Source organism: Mus musculus, chromosome 2, assembly GCF_000001635.26.
Source record: "Mus musculus strain C57BL/6J chromosome 2, GRCm38.p6 C57BL/6J".
Lineage (NCBI taxonomy): Eukaryota > Metazoa > Chordata > Mammalia > Rodentia > Muridae > Mus > Mus musculus.
The window spans coordinates 135,765,150-135,788,778 of record NC_000068.7 but is presented as its reverse complement, the minus strand read 5'-3'; the positions used below and the strand labels follow the sequence as shown (position 1 = coordinate 135,788,778).

The following is a 23,629-nucleotide window of genomic DNA, read 5'->3' as shown; positions in this document are numbered from 1 at the left end:
AGCCACCTTTTCTACTAGTTTTTTAAATAATTAAAAAAATTTCGTTTCTCATGTGTCTTTCAACTTTGAGGTAAACTTGACTGAATGACTGTGAGTTTGGGAAGAAAACTAGCTTAGAATAATTCAAAATAGCAGAAATGCTAAGAGCTTCTTCCTTCTGCACAAATTCCACTTCCCAGGATCCTCAAAATGTTATCTTTTGGTCAACCCCTGAAATCCCAGCATTTGAGAGGCAGAGGCGGGAGGACCATCTATTTATCAAGTTTGAGGCCACCCTGGGAATAAGGCCTTGCCTCAAGAAACCACAAAGGCTCTCTTCTCTTCTCTTCTCTTCTCTTCTCTTCTCTTCTCTTCTCTTCTCTTCTCTTCTCTTCTCTTCTCTTCTCTTCCTTCTCTCTTCTCTTCCTTCTCTCTGTGTGCATCTCTCTCTCTCTCTCTCTCTCTCTCTCTCTCTCTCTCCTCTCTCTCCTCTCTCTCCCCCTACCACCCCCATTTCCCATGGCAACATCCCTGGTGTTGGTCCGTGGGAACAGCTTCCCAATAAACCTGCCTTTAATATAATCTAAAAAAGACGGAGGGGGGGTGCGGGAGGAAGGAAGGAAGGAAGAGAAATGATGAAAGAAGGAACAAGAAAATAAGTGGGGGTAGTAAAACTGAAGGGAAAAGAAAAAATTAAGAAAATTAGGTTAATTTTATCTTTTTTAAAAAATGTAATCTCCTTGTCTCCCACATCCATCAATCACTCTTCCAACACAGTTTTGTATCCACAGTTCAAAAGGATGGTTCAAAGCAAGTTTTTCAAGACCCTATTAGGTGAGGTTCTCCAGAGAAACAGAACGAATATCATCATCATCATCATCATCATCGTCATCGTCATCGTCATCGTCATCCTCTCTGGGTACAGTGGAGGGGCAAAGAGACTAAAACAGACAGAATCAGAGAGACAGAAACTAGATAACTTACACAGTTATGCATAAGAAAAAGCCCAGTCTGCCTGCTGCAAGCTGATAAACCAGACATCTAGGTGATGTGGTTGAGTCCAAGTTCAGAGACCTGAGAACCAGGGCAGGAGTGTTATCCAAAGCCCAGGAGTTGTGAGTAGTGCAATCCAAGGGCGGGGCAAGCCTGCGGTCTCAGCTCACAGAGACAGCATGTACCCGCCTTCTACCTGTTCTTCCCTGGCCCTCAGATGTGAAAGGTACTGTACACAGAGGTGACGAGAAGAGTCAGGTCTTAGCCTAGCTGTGCTAATTACCTCCAGAAGCAATCTCACCAACACACCTGGAAACGATGTTTTACCAGTTTGTGGGCTCTCCTTAGACCAGCCGTGATAGCACATGAAGTTGGACACCACAGATCCCCTGCTCCTTAAAGAAGGCACCCTGGACTTCAGCACAATCCAGAAGACTGTTAGAATGCGGAGTCTGAAATGCCTGTGGTCTCCAGAGCTTCATGGCCAAGCATAAGACACAGTGACTTTAAAATAATCAGGGAATTGATGAAAACAGCAGTTTGTCTTTGAACTCCCATTTTACTAAGAATGATATTTTGTTTTAAAATGATATTTTAGCCTAAAGCTGGCATACTAGTTACTGTTATATTGCTGTAATCAAAACAAAACGAAACAAAAAAACATGACCAAGGCAATTTATGAAGAAATGGTTTGCTCGGACTGTACGGGTCCAATGGGAAAGGAGTCACATTTGGGAAGTATGGCCGCAGGCCAGCAAAGTGGCAGGAGCAACAAGCTGAGAGCTCACATACCCAACCACACGCAGGAAGCAGAGCCAGCACATGTGGATTGGTGACAGTCCCTAAACTCTCAAAGCCCACCTCTGGTGACATAGTTCCTTCAATAAGATGGCAGATCCTAAACCTCCCCAGGCAGTCATCAAGCATACCTAGACTCTGGGGCACATCTCATTCAGACGATCATACATGGAATGAAGTTTCCAGAAGAAAAGCAGTTGTTTTTAGGTGGTCTTAGTATGCAGTTGTCACTTCTCTTAGTGAAGTAAGGGCTCGGAATGTACCCTGCTGGCTTCATCACAGAGAAGGAGCTCCCACAGCAAGGCTGCAAGTGAGTACAACAAGCACACATGAAACAACTGCCCAGCAAGCAATCAGGAAAAAAAATCACCTCCACTTGATACACCCAATGCACATTCGTTTGTGACCACTGAAATGGTAGCAAGTCTTACGGGAGACATGGACTTTTTAAACTATGGAATCAGTTTGAACTGAAATAAATAAGTATTAAAAACAGGTTAATTTTCAAGCTTCCTGAAATGTTTTACAGAAAGAAAAAAAGATTTCTTGAATTTTAAGCAGTGGGTTTGGTTTGGGGGGGGGGGGAGGGCTGGAAAATACATATATAAAAACATCAATATTTTCATAGAAGCACCTGTGTATCAATTAGTCAAAGTGAGTCACTCTGGAGCCATTTTATCATTAGACAATACCATTCGTGTTTGTTTCTGATGTGGAAAGGCTTCTGTTCCTCACAGTCCCAACTGAAGTAGTTTTCTCAGTTTTAATTACGTAAACTGTGTGAATTCATGCTGTGGACGTGTGCAGACGCCAGAGGGTTCAGTTTTCTCCTTCCATCATAAGGGTCCTGAGGATCGATGCAGGTCCTAACTTCATGATGCTACATTTTCCCAGCCATCTCAGAAGCCAGCAGTAGTTCCTTTCCACGTGCAGTTGTTTATGAACAGGAAGAAACACCAACTTAACCTTGCTCTGTCCCAGGGTGACCTTGAACTCAGTAATCTATCTGTCTTTGTGAGCACAAACAATAAACTTAGCCAGGTGGGATTTCCCCCTAAAATCACTCCTTTAATCTTTTTATCTCCTTCCTTAGTATCTTTCAATTAATATTGCAACCTTATATCTTCCATAGTTGAGAAATTACATATTTTGAACTCAGGTTTTCAGAGTCCTTTCCCACAGCTGTAAGGGCTATCCTGAAGGCCTCAGCATTTATCATTTTGCTGAGACATTAGAAACGCCCTCATCTCCCAGACTTACTGCTTCTAATTATCATGGAGTTATTAATATTGGCAGGGAGAACATTGCCCAATAACCTTGGCAGGGAAAATATTTCCTGATAGAGGAACATTTAGTAATATATTTAGCATATATATTACAAGCCTCACATCTAGCAACCGTTGACACCCATGGAAGCCTACATCCTGTGGGCTCTGTTTCAGGGACAGGAACTATGTCATGCCATTCCTTCCATGACCATGCAGGTAATAGTAAGTAGTCAATAAATATTCATTGCAATAATAAAGGAAGAAAATTAATTTTTACCTGGACAACACTGCTGAAAAATCATACTGTGCCTTACCCAAAGGCTTATTTTATGGGCCATCTGATAACTCTTGTTGCCAGCTAGAGAAAAGATGTGGGGAGAGGTCTGTGATCCACTCAGCCTCCTTTAAAAGAACAATGGCCATTAATACCTCTTTTTCTGATCTTTCTTCTTTTAGGTCAAAAGTTGATCTAAACTTAAACTTAGCATATCATTACAAGTAGTTATATGCCCTCAGGATGCAAAATACTAGTACTTCCCTTGGCTTCTCACAGAAACTCTGAAATCTGGGCTAAGGCTAGCTAGCTCTTACAATTAGAACCAGCTCTTTTTGGGGTCCAATTTCACTAATAATACTATTAGTACAGGTACTTGTATCATTAATAATTTCAAGATAGTAAGAGTGGAGTATGAGCCGGGCAGTGGTGGCACACGCCTTTAATCCCAGCACTTGGGAGGCAGAGGCAGGCGGATTTCTGAGTTCGAAGCCAGCCTGGTCTACCAAGTGAGTTCCAGGACAGCCAGGGCTATACAGAGAAACCCTGTCTCACAAAAATAAATGAATAAATAAAAGAGTGGAGTATGAACCTCAGGGCCCTTCTCTGCTCCAGATCTTGTGCAATTGCTGGGGTCACATACCTATGAAGTTGGCACTGGAAGAAACCATCAAGGATAAACTATCGAAGGCCTCCAAAGACATTTTTGTTGGCATCAATTATTTTTAGAGAACAGAGATAGAAGTGTTCTCTTAGGGTAGGTTATGACATCATAAGGTTATGACTGGGCACAACATAAGTGAGAAGAGGCCGGCATACAGCTATTTCCAGCCTCCTGGCTCCTATCACCTTTACAAAGGTCCATGGAGTCATCTATGTTGCCTAGCTCCCTGCTGGCTCTTCAATGGCTCACTCTGCTGACACTAGGCCTGCAGTTATATTATTGAGTCACCACAGTTTAAGCACACAATTACATAACTCAAAGACGCAGAGAGTGTACTTTCAGATGGGGGAGGATATCAAAAGACTCAGGATCTATTTCAAGAAAACATATTCGTGGTCATGGCTCAGGGATCCGGTAAGGGATAACTAAAACTTAGAAGAGTTTGACCTAGAAGTGCAAGAGGGAAAAACTGCCTGCCAGCGTTACCCCAAATTCCAAGGATATTAATGTTTTAGGAAGCTACACACAGACCTGACCACCACAGGAAAATGATTTAGCTCCACCTGATATGGTGCTTAATTAATTCATGCAATGAGAATCAGGGAGAGGATTCCACAATTGTGAGTTGCAGAACCCACGGAGCACCCTGAGGTGTGTTCCCAAACACAAGTTGCCACAGAGCTCTGACCTGACAGACGAGTGGTCTGCCTACATGAGAACAGGGTCAGGTAAACGAGAGCTGAACTGAGCTGACTGAGCCACAGACCCTGTCTGCTGGTTGGGCATGTTTCTCCACGATGCTGGAATGAGATTCTACAGCCTGGTAATTTACACACTGCAGGAATGTATTCCTTACAGTGCTGGAGACTAAGCCTAAGATCAAAGGGCCCACAGATTTTTGGTTAAGGGCCCAACCTCAACTTCCAAATGAGGTCTTGAACAGTGCAAAGCAAGGCATGCTTTCTTAAGCCCTTTTAGAAGCTGATGAATCCATTTGTGAGAGCTCCACCCGCAAAACTTACCAACACCTCTTAATATGTCACCAAGTCAGTTCAGATACAAATTTTGGAGGCGCACACACACACCTTAAGTGCTATCTCAGGTGATTTGTTTTACTGCCCAAACTCCTTCTTAAGGTTCACACATACTTTCAGCTATGAAATGCAAATGAAATTACTTTATTTGAAATGTATTTATCAGAATTGCGTTTCATACAAAATCACCAAATTAGCTTCTACAGGATGGAAAATACTGCAATATCCTTGTCTTTTCGGGCTTCTAGAAGCTTAAAGGCTCGGTTTTGCTCTCTACAGGCTGCATGACTTGGGGCAGGTACCCAGCCTCCATGAGCATCAGTGGCCTACTAGCATCAAAGAGGGAAAAAACAGAATAGTCAAAGATCCCAATGCAACATGTTCAGACCAAATGTATTGTCCCCCAAACACCAAACCTGCATCTTTCCTTAGAACAGCTGTAGCTAGATTTCTACCTAGTAGCTATTTTCAACTATGCCTGGTATCCAGTCTACTAGAAAATCAGAATGGATCATTATTTTAAATATCCAAACTGACCACCCTGCAGCCCATCTGGAGTCTATTGCTGGTCTCTTTGACCTTCCAGCTAGGCTGATGATCTGAGTCCCCGCCTCTACCCTCCTTCACTTTCAATTTATTCTCAGCATAGCAGCCAGAGAACTCTTGTGAAAATGAACTAGCTCCTCCAAGTATCAAAGGCATTACTTCGACCTAAATCAATAGTTCTTAACTTCGTGAGATTTTGCACTTCAGCAGACATCTGGTAATATGTAGAGAAACTGTTGGTTGTCACAGCTTGAGGTGGTACAGAGGGGCAGGTGGGTGACAAGGTTCCAATGTTCCTTTCAACACTAGAGTTGAGGCTTAGTGTTCAAAGGAATAGTAGAGAGTCAGGGTCTGGGAGCAGTGCCCCCACCCCAGGCCCTCGATGTTATAACAAAGCTGGCTGAGCGAGGCTTGAGGATAAGCCAGTAAGCAACACTCCTCCATGGCCTCTGCATCAGCTCCTACCCTGAGTTTCTGTCCTGAATTCCCTGGATAATAAACTACCAGCTGTAAGCAGAAACAAACCCTTTTCTCCTGAGGTTTTAGTCGTGGTATTTTATCACCTCAGTAGGCAGGTAACTAGTACAGGTGGGACTCTTCTGATCTAGAAATATTTAGTGAAATGCATGAATAAATAAATGTATTAGTGCTGTCTTTGAGATACACGAGTTGTGTTTGAGAGAAAGCTACCAGGTTTCATGTGAGAGAGCCTGTCTTTAGATTTCTTATCAGGCTTGTATTCAGAATTAATTTGGTATCAAACCCAGAGACTACAAGAATAATTCCAAAAAGGACCCCTTAATGATATCCTAAAAAATATGAAAGGCTATTAAAGAGGAACCTGGCCTTCCATCCTTTGAAAGCTCTTTCAGTCAAATCCATGCATGCGAAGGGCGAAGTTTCTGGAAGCTCTTTGTATACAGTAAATACCCTATTCCAAACTAAACTCACTCTACAGTGATGGAAAACTCAAACTTTTGAACGCTAAATAGGGAAATATTTAAAAGTCAAAACCACACCACAAACTGTGTTATCCAACTTTTTTTTTTTTTGCTTTCTTATTTTTATTTTTGTTGTTGTTCCAGATTTCCTCTAATAAGTAACATTCTGTGGATCTAAGAAATATTTATGGAACTAATAGCAATGGCTTACACATGAGTCAGATAAAACAATGAAAAGATGCTGCCATTGCCCTCTGAGGGTTTATAGTCTGACATAGAAATTTAAATAGTTGTGTTGTTGATATAATCAAAAGCACAGGAAGAAAAAAAAATACAGAAGAAAGACACATGGCTTGCAATATTAAAGGAGAAATACAAACAGAGCCATAGAAATCTTCAGCAGGAAACATGGGAGCAGGAAATCCTGATGTGGAAGCCCAATGTTACTAAAGAGAGATGACAGAGGTAACACGGCTGTGTTTGGGAGTGGTTAAGTTTTCAGATTTGACTGTATCAAGGGTCATAGTGGAGGAATGGCAAGAAGTAAACAAATGGGTTGCTGAGGCCAGAGCACAGGTTTTTACACGCCTGCTTCAACTGGTTACAGCTTGACCTAGAAGGACAGACAGGAAGGCTGGAATCCAGAGTTCAGAAGACAGCAAGGATCCAGTTGTTTCTCAGGGTCATCCTACCTCACCTTGGGAGGCATCACAGCCCAAGGATAATCCAAGTACGCAGACGAAGAAGAAAAGCACAAGACAACTGCATTGTCCTAAGCAGCTGGAGAACAGACACGGCCGAGGTGGGGCTTGCCTTGCGAAAGGCTTGCCTATCTGTAGGGAAGGGGAGGAAGAGAGTGGTTCACCTGGCAGAGGGAAAACTGCTGGAGCTTCCCACGCCCACAAAAATGGTCAGTGAGGGAAGCCACAGTAATGAGCTCGGTGGATGCTGTGACCTCCAGTACTATTCAAAACTTTCCATAAAATTACAATGCCCAACATTTTTACCAGGTTTATCAGTTGGTTCCAGAGAAGTGGAATCAGAGGTCCATGAATATTTTTTTCTATAAATGTTAGAGTGGCCCTTTCCTGCAAAAGAGCCTCACCCCAATTATAAATGTCTAAAACTGGAGATTTCTGGAATAGGTGGGCAGCGGCTAATCTGTCATTTACAGAACAAAACAACCAGAACAGGTTATGACAAAATGACAAATAGGTTTTGTTTTGTTTTGTTTTTTAACTTTACTTTACTTTTAATCTTATCTCGTTAGACATGTAAATTGTGAGGTCTGAATACAAAATATTATCAAACGGCTTTAAGATGTGTTAAATCTAATCTTTTAACAATAGGTACTTGAGGTCAATGGACAATAGAGCGCCATCCGTCCATCCATCCATCCGTCCATTCATCCATCCATCCGTCCATTCATCCATCCATCCATCCATCCATCCACTGTGCAGCAGTATTTATTTGACAGACATTTGCAGGGTTCCTATTGTACCCTGGGCTCCTCTGGAGAGCACGGAACATACCCATAAGTTAAAAAAAAAAAAAAAAAAAGACCAACAACCAAAATACTGTCCCACTACCACCCTTATACTTTAAAGTGGGAGAAGACACAGTTACAGGAAACAAGAAGTAATTAGTAAATTGAAAACTGATGTTATATAAAGAGAAATTTTTAAATAGAGGACAGGGCAGGATAGTTATAAGGAGAAGTATACAATTAAGCAAAGAAGTTGAGGTGAAGACATTAGCCCTGAGGTGAGAGCGTTGCAGTGTCGTCCAGAAACAGAAAGGGTGTCATTTTGAGAGGAAATGAGCAGAGAAAATCTAAGATGAGCAATGAAATGAGTGGAATATGGTAGGCCCAGGCAGAGTATTAGCCCCTGCATGTCTGCATGGTGCTAGGGATAGAGCCACGTCTCACATATGCTAAACAAGCTTGTCTTCAAACTTGTGACAGACTGAAAGTACAAGGAGGGCCTAGAGATCACTGGGGTGGGATGCACAGGGTCTGGATTATAACAAGCAGGTGGCTCTGGGTGCTAAATGGGGAACGGGCAGCTAAGTGGTGGAAGAAGATACAGATCAAAATCCAGATGAAGGAGGGCAGAGAACCCCACTCAGACCAAAACAGTGGTAGGAGAAGGTGGGTACATTTGAAAGCAAAGTGGACACAGGATACATGCTGTGGGTACACTGGACAGAATTAATAACACAGCATACATGCTGTGGGTACACTGGACAGAATTACTAACACAGCATACATGGTGTGAGAGAAAGGCAGGAGTTAAAGACGATTCTCAGCAGCACTGAGGAATAAAACTTCAGTTAAGAATAAAACAACAGACATACGTAAAATGATCTGGCACACACAGGTCAGTGTGGTAATGCTTTATTTCAGTCATCTTTGGTTCTGAATTGTCACAGTTCTAAACATTTCTGAGCTGAGGTAAAATAGTAGATTATAAACTTCAGATGGTTTCTTTTTTACTGAATTTAAATTTTAAAACACAATATGGAATCTATGGTGATAGCACTGTTATCAATTTAACCACTCATAGGACTAAAGAACCCACGGTGACCTCTAAAATATAGCACCATCAGAGGCATCATGACCTGCTGTCCACCGTGCCAGCCATGCCTCTAGAAGAGTAAGGAAAATGCTTCTATAGATGAAGGAAAACCACCTTGAGGTAAACTGAACTAAAGGAAACAACCAACTCCAATGAAATAGAAAGTCCAACTCCGATAAAATGACAGAAGATACAAGGTGGATCCCTCTGCCATCTATGCAGGCCCAGCAATAGCAGCAGTATGACTGCTTTCACCATGACAGCACATAGGACGGGGTGCACTTCAATCTCAGTTGCATGGTTGCTTTAACACTTCCCGGGTTCTGATGCATTCTAGTGGCTTTACATATTTTTTCAGTAATACTGACTTCATAAGGAAATTTAGAAAACAAAGATCTGAACTTGCAGAAATCATAGAAAAAGGAAGGCAGTTTGTATGCAGGCAGACCATTTGCCTTACAGTCATATACTACAGCTTTGGTTTGGACTTTTTATTAATATATTTAATAGCTGAGTGTGCATGTGTGCTAGGTGCGTGTTCACAGGCATGTGTCCGTATCCTATGCATTATATTGCCTGAGACAGTCTCTCAATGAACTGTCTCCAATGGTTCATCAAATCAAGATGAACCACCTTGGTGGGTCACCTAGCCTTGCTGGCCAGTGAGCCCTGGAATCCTCCTGTTTCTACCTCTACAGCACTGGGATTACAGTTGCACACCAACATACCTGGCTTTGTACATAGTTACCAGACACCAGAACTTAGGATCTCATGCTTGTCTGTCAAAAACTTTACTCACTAAGCTATCTCATCAGCCCTAATTTAATAACTTTTCTTAGAGAAACCCACTAGCTTCCAGTAAGACTGAAGGTGTGTACACACACACACACACACACACACACACACACACACACACACAATGAATAGCTACAAAATCATTAATAGTTAATCATTGTGATCTAGGAAAAATGACAATTTCAGACGGCTTAAGAAAGATTCCCATAGTGTATCGAAATGGACTTGTAATCTATCCAGTCTGGAAGGAAGACAATATTCTTAATGACACACATGGACAAATAAGTAAGATCCCATTTTTACTAATTCTATTTTCCTGTAAAAACTTTTAAACATCTACAAACGATATTAAGAAAAATCATTTAGAAAAACACATAATCCTACTCATCACTTTCTAACTGCGCATGCGCACAGGAGATGTGAAAAGCCGCAGTCCAGTGGACTGGCTTTCTACCCAGACATCTCTCACTTAACAGTCTTCCATTTTGCTCCCAAGATTAACTTTTACAAATTTTAACAACTTAAGATCTAACACAACAAAGTCTTATTTAACTGTAGAATATGAAATAATTTCATTTGTAAGAAAATGGATGGAACTGGAAATCATGGCGTTAAAATAAGCCAGATTCAAGAAGACAAATCTTGGGTGACAAGATTCTGATCAATGGAGAAGACATCCTAGTGACCAGTTCTGCACTGAATAAATACAAGTAAGCTCTCTGTAATAATTCATGCATGCCCAGGCACTTGGAAGTGGTTAGCATGGTAGATGACTAGGCAAATTTTTGCAGGGCATGGTGGCACTCGGGAGGCTGAGGCAGGCAGATTTCTGAGTTCGAGGCCAGCCTGGTCTACAAAGTGAGTTCCAGGACAGCCAGGGCTATACAGGGAAACCCTATCTCGAAAAACCAAAAAGAAAAAGAAAAAAAAAAAGATTAGGCAAATTTTTACCAGGCTTCACTTTCAGACAAAAATGAAAAACACTTCTCCTTAGGCACTTCAGCCAGGCATGCTGGGTAGACTCCAGCAAACCAACTTCAAAGACTTATTTCAATTATAAGAGTGCTAAATGCAAGTGATTGGTCTCCCGAGGATGGAAAAGAACTCTTAATCCCTTACATACTTTAAGTGGTTAAAGCAAAAGCTGTCATCTAGCTAGAAGAATGGAGCCCAAATGCACTTGGCTTTTTAAACCCCGATTTTTCAAAAACATAATATTACATCTGTAAAACTGTCCCAGCTAATGATAAATTCATTTACACAAAACTTAAACTTTGGACATTCCCGTGGGCCATGCCATGAATGAGATAATGTGTGGAAAGAGTACACACACACACACACACACACACACACACACACACACCATATATATATATGAAGATTAGCCCTATTGCCATTCCCAGTACTATTCTGTTAGATTCTACAACTCAGTTCTGTCTTTCTGTATCCCAAATCATTTCAGGAAGTCATCCCAAGCCCTACATTTCTCAAACCCACTAACACTGACTTGTTAACTTTATCAAAAGGAAAAGGATGAAGGAGTCCTTAGGACAACATGTAAGTATTAGTCTAAGATAATACAGGAAAGTGATTTCTCTTATCCTGCTCTACTGACAGTAAGATGGACTGTGGCATCCCAAAATCATAGGGTGAAGCCCAAGTTCCGAATTTGAACTTGACAGTAGGACTTTTGGGAGTCATGGGAACATAAGTGTCACTGCAGAGCTAATGCCCCTATTAAAAAGAAAAGGAAAATGAGCAAGTCTTCCCCCACCCCACCCCACCCCACCTCCATCCTTCCTCATTCTAACTCTGTTGCTATGTGGCGAGTCAACAAGAAGACAACTCTGCAAACCAGGAAGAGGACCCAAATTCAACACCTGACCTGTAGGAACCCTGATCTCTAGAGCTGTGAAGACAAGCACGGGTCCTTTACACATACACTCCACAGGATTTTGTTACCACAGTCCTAAGTCTTCAGAAAGATCTGAAGGCATGGCAGGGGGTAAGAGGGAAATCATTTGAATTAGCAACATCTTCAAGAACTACTCTGTGATACACATTGAACAGTGATCAAGATGGCAAGAAAAAAAAATGATGCTTGACACCTGAGTTTCTCATGTCAGACAGGTCATGGCATCTACAGTCTGACTGCAGGGATGACTCAGATAAGCACCAATGTCTTAAAATGACTAGTGCAGTGATCCAGGATGCTATTTGCTCCTGGATCACTGGAGGCCCTCTACAAAAGGCAACTGTTTAGTCAACTCTGGAGGCCTCACCTTGGTCAACTATCCAAAACATAGTCAAGGTCATAATTTTCAAAGGAGTGCTCCCACAACAGATTTGGATGTAACATATGGGCCATGTGGCTAAAGTGTCACAGTCATCTTGTGATCTCCACAAGTCTCACCACAGTGTTTGGCAAGTGGGTATGTCCATGACAAGTTCAAGGATATTTGTTCAATTATTGCCCAAGGACTTGATGCTGTTGGAACAAGATTTTAGCAGCAGATGATCCACACAGAATCACATTCCAAACTCTCTTTTAATGGGATAATTCTTAGGACAGCTGTAGACAGTTTTTCCTGCCAAATTTGTACCTCGAGTCCTTGGAAGGGAGAACGAACATCAATGTGATCTGCCACCACAGGATGAGCCGACAGCACTGAACCAATCCTCATGGTCCATGTGGCAACACTAAATGTAGTCTCCTCTTCAGAGGGCTCTACGGTGCCCACATTTGTAGTAGAGAAAGCAACCATATTGAAAAAGCACACATTTCTCCCATGCAAAAGAGGAGTTTTGCTTGGTGCTCTAGGCAAGAGGTCACCCTAAAGAACTGACTTCTGTGGACATTTATTCTGTGGACAGTAATCGCCTGTAGCTACTTCTTAGAAGATTCCTCGTGTTCCAAATTCAAAGAACATCACAGTATTACAATGGAAACCTTTCTTCATCATGAGGCTAATTCTGCTTGTGAGATTTAAATCTCTGAGCAAGTTACTAGTGCTCATGTAAAAAAAATGCCTTTGACAGCAGTGAACATCAGTTTATGTAATCAACCACTATGAAAATAAGACAGAGGTTTTTATGATGATGAATATTTAGATTATATGATTGTTTTGAGAATCATGGCTCTGTCCAGAACCTTCTATTTCACTTTTATTAATGCAGATGGAACATTTCAGCATGGAGATTCCAAGGCATATGCTCATTTCTGTCTCATATTTAAGATGTTGGATTCTCCAACAAAGCAGTTGAAGCACAACACACACCTGAACTTCACAGTGAGTAACACATGTCTTTGTTTACTAATGACTCTTGAATATGACTGTCTTCATTTTCCCAACTCTCCTGAGAGAACTGTATGAATTGGGAAGTTGACTGTTAAGTTGGTTTCATTTTATCTAAGAAGTTTCATGCTGAAAGGAACCATATATATATATATATATATATATATATATATATATATGAAATGTTCCTTCAGAGCAGTTTTCTGTTATCCACTAAAGTGGGCATTTACTTGAGGAGACTGTCCTCAAGCAGACGCTAACCCTTGGTTCATCTAACAGTATCAGGAATGCCACCTAACACATCCCTTCCCTCACTGAAATATCTGGATACACCTGAGATGGTCATCAGGCTTGTGTCCAGCAATAAACACGGCCCAAGTTTGACCCCTGGTACTTTAGAAGGAAAAAGGAAGCTGTACAAACCTGCTGAATTAGTTTGCTAGGGCTGCTCTAACAAAAAAAACACACACAAGGTGCCAAAGAGAGCTTCCTTCCTTTCTCTGGGGTTTAAAGGTCATCTGTCACCTTGTCACTCCGTTTCTAGAGCCTTCTCTTGCCCCTTAGCTCACTGCCCTGCGTTCTTTCTCTTCAAAGCAGCAGCGATGGGGCTTTTTTTTTTCCTCCGACACTCCTTCTCTCTGTCTCTCTTGAAATAATCAGCTAAGGATATTTATGTTTAAAATCTCATAAGGGGCACATCTCTCATACTATTCAGCGCAGCACCATCTCCACATTTTTGACCTTAAGCCAGTGGTTCTTAATCTGTGGGTCATCACTGCTTTAAGGGACCGAATGACCCTTTCACAGGGGTTACCTAAGACCATCGAAAAAATGCAGACATTCACGTTGTGATTCCTAATAGTAGAAAAATTAAAGTTATGAAATAGTAATGAAAATAATGTTGTAGTTTGGGTCACCATACCATGAACTGCATTAAAGAGTTGCCACATTAGGAAGGCTAAGTGTTCCTGTAAAGTCCTTTCTCTTTTAGAATGACATAATGCAAATTCAAGGAATCAGGACGGAGTGCCTTTGGGAGATGACCTCTTCATACCCCTGATACTCACCTCATTAAATGGTCCCATAATCTCTCTGGTGACCAAACCAGAATCCATCCTAGTTACTCCCACCTCTAGCTAGTGATGAAATATACAATGATACTCTGAGCCTTGGGTTTCATGCTCATAGGTGGCAATCTCAAGTCAAATGTGTCTTCAACATTTTCAAGAGCACACTATCCTTTCATTTGGGACATAAAATGTTTTGACAAGATAGCACAATGTTGGTCCTAATTGGATGGACAATTTTGTAAAAACGAGAGGGATACCTTTCAGGTCTCAAACAGGAAAAGGGCAAGTGGACCTTCAGGAAACTTAATTACATACAGAAGTAAAAGAACAGGAGAGTGGAGCCATGAACAGTCTCAGCCCTTCTCTGTTCCTATTACAGTATATTTATTTGACTGTGCCCAAGGGTATGCCTAAAGCCATTTTGAAAGCCTGTAAAATAAAATCAAAATTTCTCCTCTTGTCTCAATGCCTTCCATGCTGTAAAGCTAGCTCACCTCCCACTTCCCTCTCATATCCATTGGTGCCCCCTTCCCCACACCAGCTTGAGATACTCAATTATACATACTGGTTCTAAGTTTGCTTTCAGCGGGGCACATGTGTCAAAAAGACTTCCTTCCTTGAATACACTCTGCCCCTCAGACTGCTGCTATTTTAGACCCAAGAGATGAGTCATTGAAATTTATACCAACACTCTGACCCCGGCTCAGGCTGGTCGCAGAGACTCTGCTTGTCATATGACACCAATCAGCAGCGATTTCTGAAGCAGTCATCACACCTTTAAGATAAAGGCTGTAAAACCAATCACCTAGCCATATGTTTCATTGCCAGGGTCCAGGAACACTGTTGGGCAGAGAGAGCATTTCATGTGGTTGGATTTAGACTGTGTTACTCAGCTTTCCTGTTCCCTACCATTTTTTCCCCTAAACCTTTCCCCGGTTTTCCATTCACACCCCAGAGACAGGATTAGTCACTCTCTTCTACAGCATGCTGCTTTCCCATCTCCCTGAAATGTTTCCTCTTCATCTCAGTGTCACAATGGTATATAAGGAAATCTCCATGGGGGTCATATACCCACTAGATCCATTCTAATTGGCTTCCTTATTTAGTCCCTGGGTTTCTGGCAATGCTCTTTGAACCGTAACGTCATATGACTGCTTTCCCTTGATATTTCAGTTTGAATGTGAAATGTCACCCATAGTCTTGGGGTGGGGAGTGTGAACACTTGTTCCCCAGCTGTGGTTTGGCTTGAGGTAGGATCCACGAGGACGAAGAAGGTCACTAGTATGTACCAAAAGGTTTTTTTAGCCAGGCCCCATCTGCTGTCCTTTCTCTCCTTCTTGACCGTGGATGCAATGTAACCAGGCACTATACCCTCCCTCCCTCCCTGACATGGAGAGCTGTATCCTCTCCACTGTGAGCCAAAATAAACGCTTCCTCCCCTAAGGTGCCTTGGGTCAGGTATGTGATCTTAGCAAGGAGAACAGTAACTAATCCACACAGTGGCCCTCATCTGCCACCCACTGCCCTCCCTACTCATCTCAGAGGTTCTTAAACTTTGCATGCTGTGGAACCGGGGCTTACAGGCTTTTTCAAAATGCATCACGGTCCTATTTTCATTATTGGAGAGAAAAGTATTTTAATAACAATTTCTGCATGTTACAATTTCCATTATTTTCCTTAGAAGTTTACTACTAGATTATCAGTAATGGCTAGTAAGAGACTAAAGTAGATGAATATTAAGGGGAAACTCGAGTGTCATTTGTACTTAATTAAGATATTTATGCATATGCTCATAGATTGGAATTTTATATGATGTGCAAAACAGTACAACTGATTCCTCTTTGCATGATATACTAAACAATGCCCACATCCATCCCTTTCTGTGTATCCTTATACATGCATATAACATAAATATATGCATTGAAAGCATAAACAAATCTATTGTATATTGTCTAAACTCATAATATGTAAAAATGTCCCAGTGGAAATACTCAGAGAATGGAGGAGGAAATGAAAAACAATCCAACTGTTTTGAAGCCCAACTTGGTAGGTTTTCATGCATCTGAATCCAAGACCCAGTCATTCCGATCTTAGATATTTAAACAAGGGAAATAAAAACAGAGTCATGTAGAAAGAAGTACAGAGATGCTCATGAGGACTTTGCCCTCAACAGTCTAAAACTGAAAATGTCTATACGCGCAAACAAACTGGTATATGCATGTGACTATTACTCAGTAATTTTATTTAAAACAAACAAACAAACAAACTACCAAAAGCATAGGAATTGCAAAAAAAAAAAAAATCCAATAATGTCTAAAGCAGAAAGCCAGACAAAAAGAATACAAGATTCTATTTAGCAAAATGAAATCTATAGTAACATCAGCAAATTGATGGTTGGCTAGCTGTGGATTTGGAGTACTGTACAAGAGAGCTCACGCCAGGGCTTGGGAGTAGAAGAAATGCTTAATATTATTGCTGTGGCAATGGTGCCACTGGTGAACACAGGCACTGAGATTTATAAATGGAAAAAGTACACTGAAAACAGATGCATATTATTGCATGTAAATTATCATTCCATCATGCTAATACTTTCATGTGGTCCAGTGAAAATTTTCACAAGATTTGGAGACAATGTTAAGAACGATCTGATAGGATATGAATGCAGGCTTACATGGTACTTGTGAAATTCATTTGAATGATCAGGCAGGGGAAAGGAAAATAATCTCTCATGCAGAACATGATTTATAAGTTTCAGTGTGTTGACCCATCAACACTCACACTGCTGAAATCTAATGGATGTGACATTGCCTACTTGAGATGGGTTTGAAATGGTAGGTTATTCTGAATGGTATCTGTATATATTTTGGCCTTAAACTGAGCTTTAAAAGCTCTGTGAGGAAACTATTCAGCTAAGCAAGGCTACTTTACACAGATGCAAAGTCACGTTACTATTTCTCCGCAAAACAGTAAGACTTTGGGCAGCTTACTGAAATTAAGAAGCTTTGAGAGCATGGTCTGTTGAGACTGAAAGTATTTGGAAAGCAGAGTCTACTGGAAGTAACAGGAGGCTGTGAGAGATAGTTAGTGCATCCAGTGACCAAGAGATGAGACCTGGATGAGGTAGACGCCTGTGTCCACCTACCCTTCACTCCCACACACAAACACACAGCCACAACCCTCATCCCCACTCCCATCTACTTCCCACCCACAGCTCCAACCCCCAACCCTGTCCTGTGCCAATATACCTCCAGGATTTCTGAAGCCTAACTCTGCTTCACCTCCTGAAGAGCTTTTGAAAGCAGAGCTTTTAGGACCCCTCTCCCCAGTTCCTCTGCCCAGCCAGAGTTGGAACAATGTGAGGAAGAGAATCACATCTAATATAATTCTCCTCTTATCTCCTGGATGAAAAACCAACTCCAGTGGGTTGGATGTCTCTCCACAGAGGATAATTAGAGAGCATGGAGGCGCACAGTTCAAGGAACAGTTAATCCATTGTGGTGGGGACCTCAAGGCGGCAGGAGCTTGAAGCAACTGGTCACTGTCACATCCGCAATCAGGAAGCAGAGGGACCAGTGGATGCACGGTTTCTAGTGCTCGGCTCATTTTCTCGGTCCTCTCTAATAACCAGAGAATAACAAACAGCTCTCTGCCCCAACCTGCTTTCAACACGCATCTCCTGATTCCTAAGACTTATGAACATTGTGTTCTCTTAAGGCAAAAGGGGACTTTCACATATGGTTAAATTAAGACTTTTAAGATATGGAAGTAACCCTACATTTTCAAAGTGGCCCAGTGTGATCACAAGGGTCCTAAATAAAAACCACAAATCAAAGAGAAGGTGGGGGCTCAAAGTGGGTGTGGCAATGGAAGTGAAGGCAGGGTGATGAAGGCTTGAGTTCCTGCGGCAGCCAGGGAGCTGCTTCTCCTTATGAACCCCAGAAAAGACGCAGTCACCCATGCCTATTTTAGATTCCCAAACTCCCAAATGGTAAGGTATTGCAGTAGTTTCTTTCCCAGATCCTTTCATGAAACACTTGGACAAAAGCAACTGAAGGAAGGGGAGTTCACTTTAGGGCACAGCTCAAGGAATTTGACTCCCCTGTGGTGGGGGCGTCAAGGTGGGAGGAGCGTAAAGCAGATGGTGACATCACATCCGCAATCAGGAAGCAGAGGGACCAATGGATGCAAGGTTTCTAGTACTTGGCTGGTTTTCTCCGTTCTATACAGTCTACGCTTTCCTGCCGAGGGAATACGCTCACCCACATTAATGTGAGGCTTCTCACAGAAATCCACAATTGGGGATAATCGTGATAACCTCCCAGGAGCTTCTCTCTCACGCTCCCAACACCTACCATCCCGTTTAGGACAGCTTCTTACAGCATCAATAGCAAACCGACTCAGGAGTTTTACAGATGATGGGTTGAACTAAAGCGCACTGCACCCCAGGAGAACACCTGTCTCTGCTTTGCTGGATCGTCAAGTTAACTAGACGATGAGTCACATCTGTTTGTATACAACTGGAAACTAGTCTCAGGGCAGACCCAAGAAAGCATGCCCTAAACACTAACCGCTGTGAGCTTTTTCCTTTATTGGGTTAGCCCCTCGTATGATTCATACCAACTAAGGAACAAAGGACAGATAAATCAGTATGATGGCTTTCCCTGACTCCGTTTTCCTCTCCTAAAATACCTGGCCGGAGCCGAGTGCTCAGCTGTGGATACGGTGCTTGTATTTCTGAGCTGGATGTTCTACAAGCAAATGTCCTCCATCACCTGTCCCAAGTTGTGGGGAAGCTGAATCTAAGTGTCAGATTTTTTCTTACACTCTAAATCACCAATGTAGCCAGTCGGCTCTATAAAACATTCTGGAATTTATTTTAGAAAAATCACTGTGTTCCTGCAGCTGGAAGGGATTATTAAAGTGCTAAATGTTAAGGCTATTACTGAAACATGGCCAGACACATGGAAATAAGTTTAAAAAAAAAATAAAGAGAAAAAAAAACCACTTTGATATAATCCTTCTGTTAATTCTATCCTTAAGGCAAGATGGTAGAAGAAATTGGGCTTATCTCATTTACACAGACCAGTGGCTTTTCTCTATATTGATACAACTGGCCAACAGTTGGTACTAAAAGGTGGTTCTCCAACACACTACACAAGGAAAAGAGAGGAACAAACCAACAAAGAAGTTAAGACAGGGTCCTTACAGGAGTCTACAAATATCATTGAGAAGGGACAGAGTTGGTGTATATAATATCTAACTCAGAGTTAATGTAGACAATAATTAAAGAATAACTAACAGTTACTCCCTGCACTGAATAATGATGCCAAAAGGCATTTACACTAACACAAGATATCCTAGAGGGAGCAAAAGACATAGATGCTATCACACGATATCCTAAAGAGAGCAAAGCGATTTTGGTTTATAGCAACTAGGAAAACTTCAAGATGGTTAGGAGCTTGGGGAACTCTTCAGACAGACTGGATATACACAGGAAGAGAGAAGGAGATGTTCTACTTGTAACAGGGAATCAGCGTAGGAGTTGAATCTTGAGTTTTCTGTTGAGGCTGAAGATATAAACCTTACATAAATTGTGGGTCTTTGTTCCATCGGATTTATAGCCCATTCAAACACATAACAAGATTCAAGAGAAGATTAATTGGTATTTCCTTCAATACCAATTGGGGCTTAAAATTCAAAAGAGAAGGGAGGTGGTGGCCATTACCCATACTTCTCTACTTCGTGTGTGACATAAGACATGAATATACACATGAAGGGAGCTGCAGCCTCTGAGAACATCATTAAATATTTAAGTAATGGTAAGTGTCACATACTGCTGTAAACACAGTGGGAAGCACAGATTTATCACCTAAATTGATTTGTCAGGAAATGTGCGTCCTCAGTTATTTTTGTCAGAATTGCTTCAGCAACTACTGATGAAAACCGCTCTCTGGGAAAAGTAACACTGAATTAAGGACTCGGGAGACAGACACATACGGATCTTTCTGCCATATAGGTAGCTAACTATACAACGCTCTTAAAAAGAAAAAGGTTGTCAGCCTCTGGGTCTAAAAAATAATGTAATGAGTCAAGGTTGAATATGGGGTCAGTTTAGATACATAAGGAAACATTTACTTCTAGAAACTGGCAGGAAAAAGAAAAAAAAAACAGAAAAAAAATTGGCAGGATATTTCTTTGCATTCTTAAGTAAAATAATAAACTTTTTAGGAGATAAAGCACCTTTGAAAATCACTGCAAAAGCCTACATAGCACCCTGAGGAAAAGTCTGAGAACTGGGGCTCAGTATGCAGTGGTTTTTTCTCATTGAAAGGAGCTTAATCAAGCCACTGTTGTTGCCTCTGCCTTCTCCAACAAAGCAGAACATGGTAAGCGGCTGGTGGCAAAGCTGTGAGGCTTTATCAAAGGAGAGGCTCATCTTCCTCTTCCTCCAGGGTCCTAAAGACATTCACAAAAAGAAGCAATGCCGACACCCCCTCCCCGCCACCACACACACACACACACACACACACACATACACACACACACACACACACACACACACACACACACACACACACAAACACACACACAACAACTCAGGCCTTGAGATCCTTTTACAGAATGGAGTTTGAACACGTTGAAGTCCCCGAGTAACTTTATGGTACCAACAAAGCCTTCCCTTTAGCTATCGCCTTTCGACTACACTGTAGCTAACAAAACTATGGGCACCTGACATTTCTAATGAGTTCTTTTCTGCATAGCCCAGGATTTACACAGCTCTCAGTGTCTCAAGGGACCTGTGAACTTTCATTTGGCAGACATTTCTGCACACAAATGTAACATGCCACTGGATAAGAGCTTTCTACTTGAAGGAAGTGTCTGCCTGAGAGCTGACTTAGATTGTAGACTCTACCAAGAAGTGACGGAACCTACCAGAAACTTCACAGAACAGAGGCAGGGACCTGGGTGATTTTCCTCTCTCCAGACACACCAACTAACAGCAGTAAGGATGGCTCAAGAGACCATGATTACCACGAGCCCTGCCCATCTGTATTTAAATTAACTCAACATTTAGTTTGCATGATCTAAGAATCAATAGAGTCACTGGCTTCCAAATCCCTGCACTCTGAAATTTTCATAAACAATGCTGAGGGGAGAAATACGAGACAGAATTACTGAGGGGCCTGAAGGTCACCCCAACCCCCAACTGCCAATTCTTTTCCTTCAAGAGTTCACTGCTATCTAGGGAGAGCATTTAAGGTTGAAAGCTCAAAGCAAAAAAACAAACATTGCAAGTCTCAGCTTGCAGAGGTTTTTATGTTTTGCTTTGTTGTGATTTTAACAAAAAAATCAACTGCCTCAAATTTACCAATTACAAGTCGTATGTTGTGTCTGAGGGGAAAAAGCAGCTTGCCACAGGTAAAGTCTCTATATTCCAATTCAGAGAGCTGAAGCGGGGCACCTACAAGCCAGGCTGTCCAGAGATGATGCAGAAGAGTCAGGTGTTGAACACAAATCAAACAGCACATTAAAGGGCTATTGGTGAGTGGGACACAGCATGAGGGCGACACAGAGGTAGTGGGTGAGCACCTGGTGGTGGCCATGGCGACAGCCAAAGGCAGAGTTGATCTGAGCCTTGAGTGAGGTCACCCAAACTGGCAAGTGTTGAGAAAGGCTGCTATGAGTCACAGCCCCCTGGCTACACTGCTCACAAGGGGCCAGTGATGACAGCAGTTATTACCTCACCTCCATATCAGAGTCACAATCACCAGTGCATAGCCGCTACAAAGTCCTGGTGCGGAGTAGGTAGAGTCCATGTAATTAAGAGGAACACTTTCTGCAATTATTTCAACTCATGGGCAGGGGGGTCCCTGAGCTGGCATCAGCATCCCCTATGCCTCACTCTCACCTGTGATGCCTGTGAGAAGCAGTAGAGTGAATTAACTCCAGATCTGCAGATAGTCTCTAGAACAGTCCTCCCCACAGCAGCTTTATCTTCGGACAGGGTGGTAAAGACAGGTAAGTATCATTAATCCTAGCCCACCTATCTCCTGCACGGTCCCTGGCAACTGCTGCATCTGTCCTGGCCTCCGAGCCACTGGAGAAGGCTGTTAAAATAAACCCTCCCTGACCCCATCTTGAAAATCTAAATCTCATACGCTGTGTCGAGCCTAGCAACACTCTGTTATCTGCAGAACGCTGATCCGTTGCATGTAACTGCTCTTTACAGTATAATTGTACACAATATCTCTCCAACAGGAAACTGTCCCTGGAGTTCTCAGGCCAGTGTCCTATCCAGCTTTAATACACAGTTGTAAAAGTTCTTCCCGAAACCTTAAAACTCTCTCACAACGTTATGCTCTATCCACTTATAAATCGGTAAAACAATAAAAAACAAAAACAAAAGCAAGCTTATTAGGTCACATGTTGCTTTCGAGAAATATACAATAAGATCTTTTTTGCTCAAGTACCGAAGGTTAGTCATGGTTCAGACAAAAATAAAGGATTTACCTTTTATAACTTACATTCTCTCCAGGATTGTAAGATATTCCTAACTAATGACACAAAGGATGGAAACCATGAAGTACTTTTCTTACACCATCTGGTGCTAATTATTCTATATGATCTTTAACTATCATACCTCAACATTACTCCTACATTCATGAATATGTATGAATTTCACTAAAAACATTTTATAAAATAGTCAAGTCTCCATGACGATGAATAAATATATTTTCAAGTTGCTACAAAGTATATTTTCATTCTTACTCAAGAAAAAAAACTTTTTAAAAAAACATGTCTCTTAATATAATTAAACCAAAAATGTGGGCAACTGAAATAAAATAAATAATTGTCTGCATCATGCCTTCATTAATTATGAACAAGAGACAAAAATAAATCTGCTTTCTGTGGTCATTCCTGTATGATATTACTTCACGTCACCTGGGCTTTCTTGTATTACACTGACATATTCAAGGGAAACATTATGAAGAGAGTTCTCAATTGTTAAAAATAGATCTTATTTCTCAGAGTGGTTTTATACTCATAACAAAATTCGGCAAAAAGTGCATCTATTTCCCATATTCCTCCAGGGCTGCATACACCGTGTTCAATAATAAACAGAAGAGTCCTATCAGTCAATCAAAGGGTATCCATATGTGCCTTATGGAAAAGCTACAGGAGTTACCGTTAAAGTTGAGAAAATTTTACAATAAGAAATAAAATCAATCTGTATCAGATTATTGTCAGAAACAGTACAAAATGATAATGTCTAATAGACTTTGTTAAAAATGCGTCATAGTATTAGAAAAGAGAGAAAATAATTCATAAACATGTACTCTCTGGTTTGGGTGATTCACACAGTTTTAAGAAACTGCATCTACTTGCACCTG

At 41.5% G+C, this 23,629-nt stretch overlaps 1 protein-coding gene across 18 annotated transcripts in view; it reads right to left on the bottom strand.

Moving 5' to 3' along the window:
* Window positions 1-23,629, bottom strand: part of Plcb4 (phospholipase C, beta 4) — a 356,000-nt gene that overhangs the window by 225,824 nt on the left and 106,547 nt on the right. For 3 of the 18 annotated variants that reach the window (XM_030248529.1, XM_011239358.3, XM_030248532.1), the window contains one exon: window positions 1,902-2,074. The exons of 14 other annotated variants lie outside the window; for them this stretch is intronic. The gene's annotated coding sequence lies outside the window, so the exon portion shown is untranslated. Of the gene's footprint in view, window positions 1-1,901; window positions 2,075-7,194; window positions 7,331-23,629 lie in introns of all 18 variants that reach the window. One more of the 18 variants, XM_011239357.3, reaches the window with a different exon arrangement.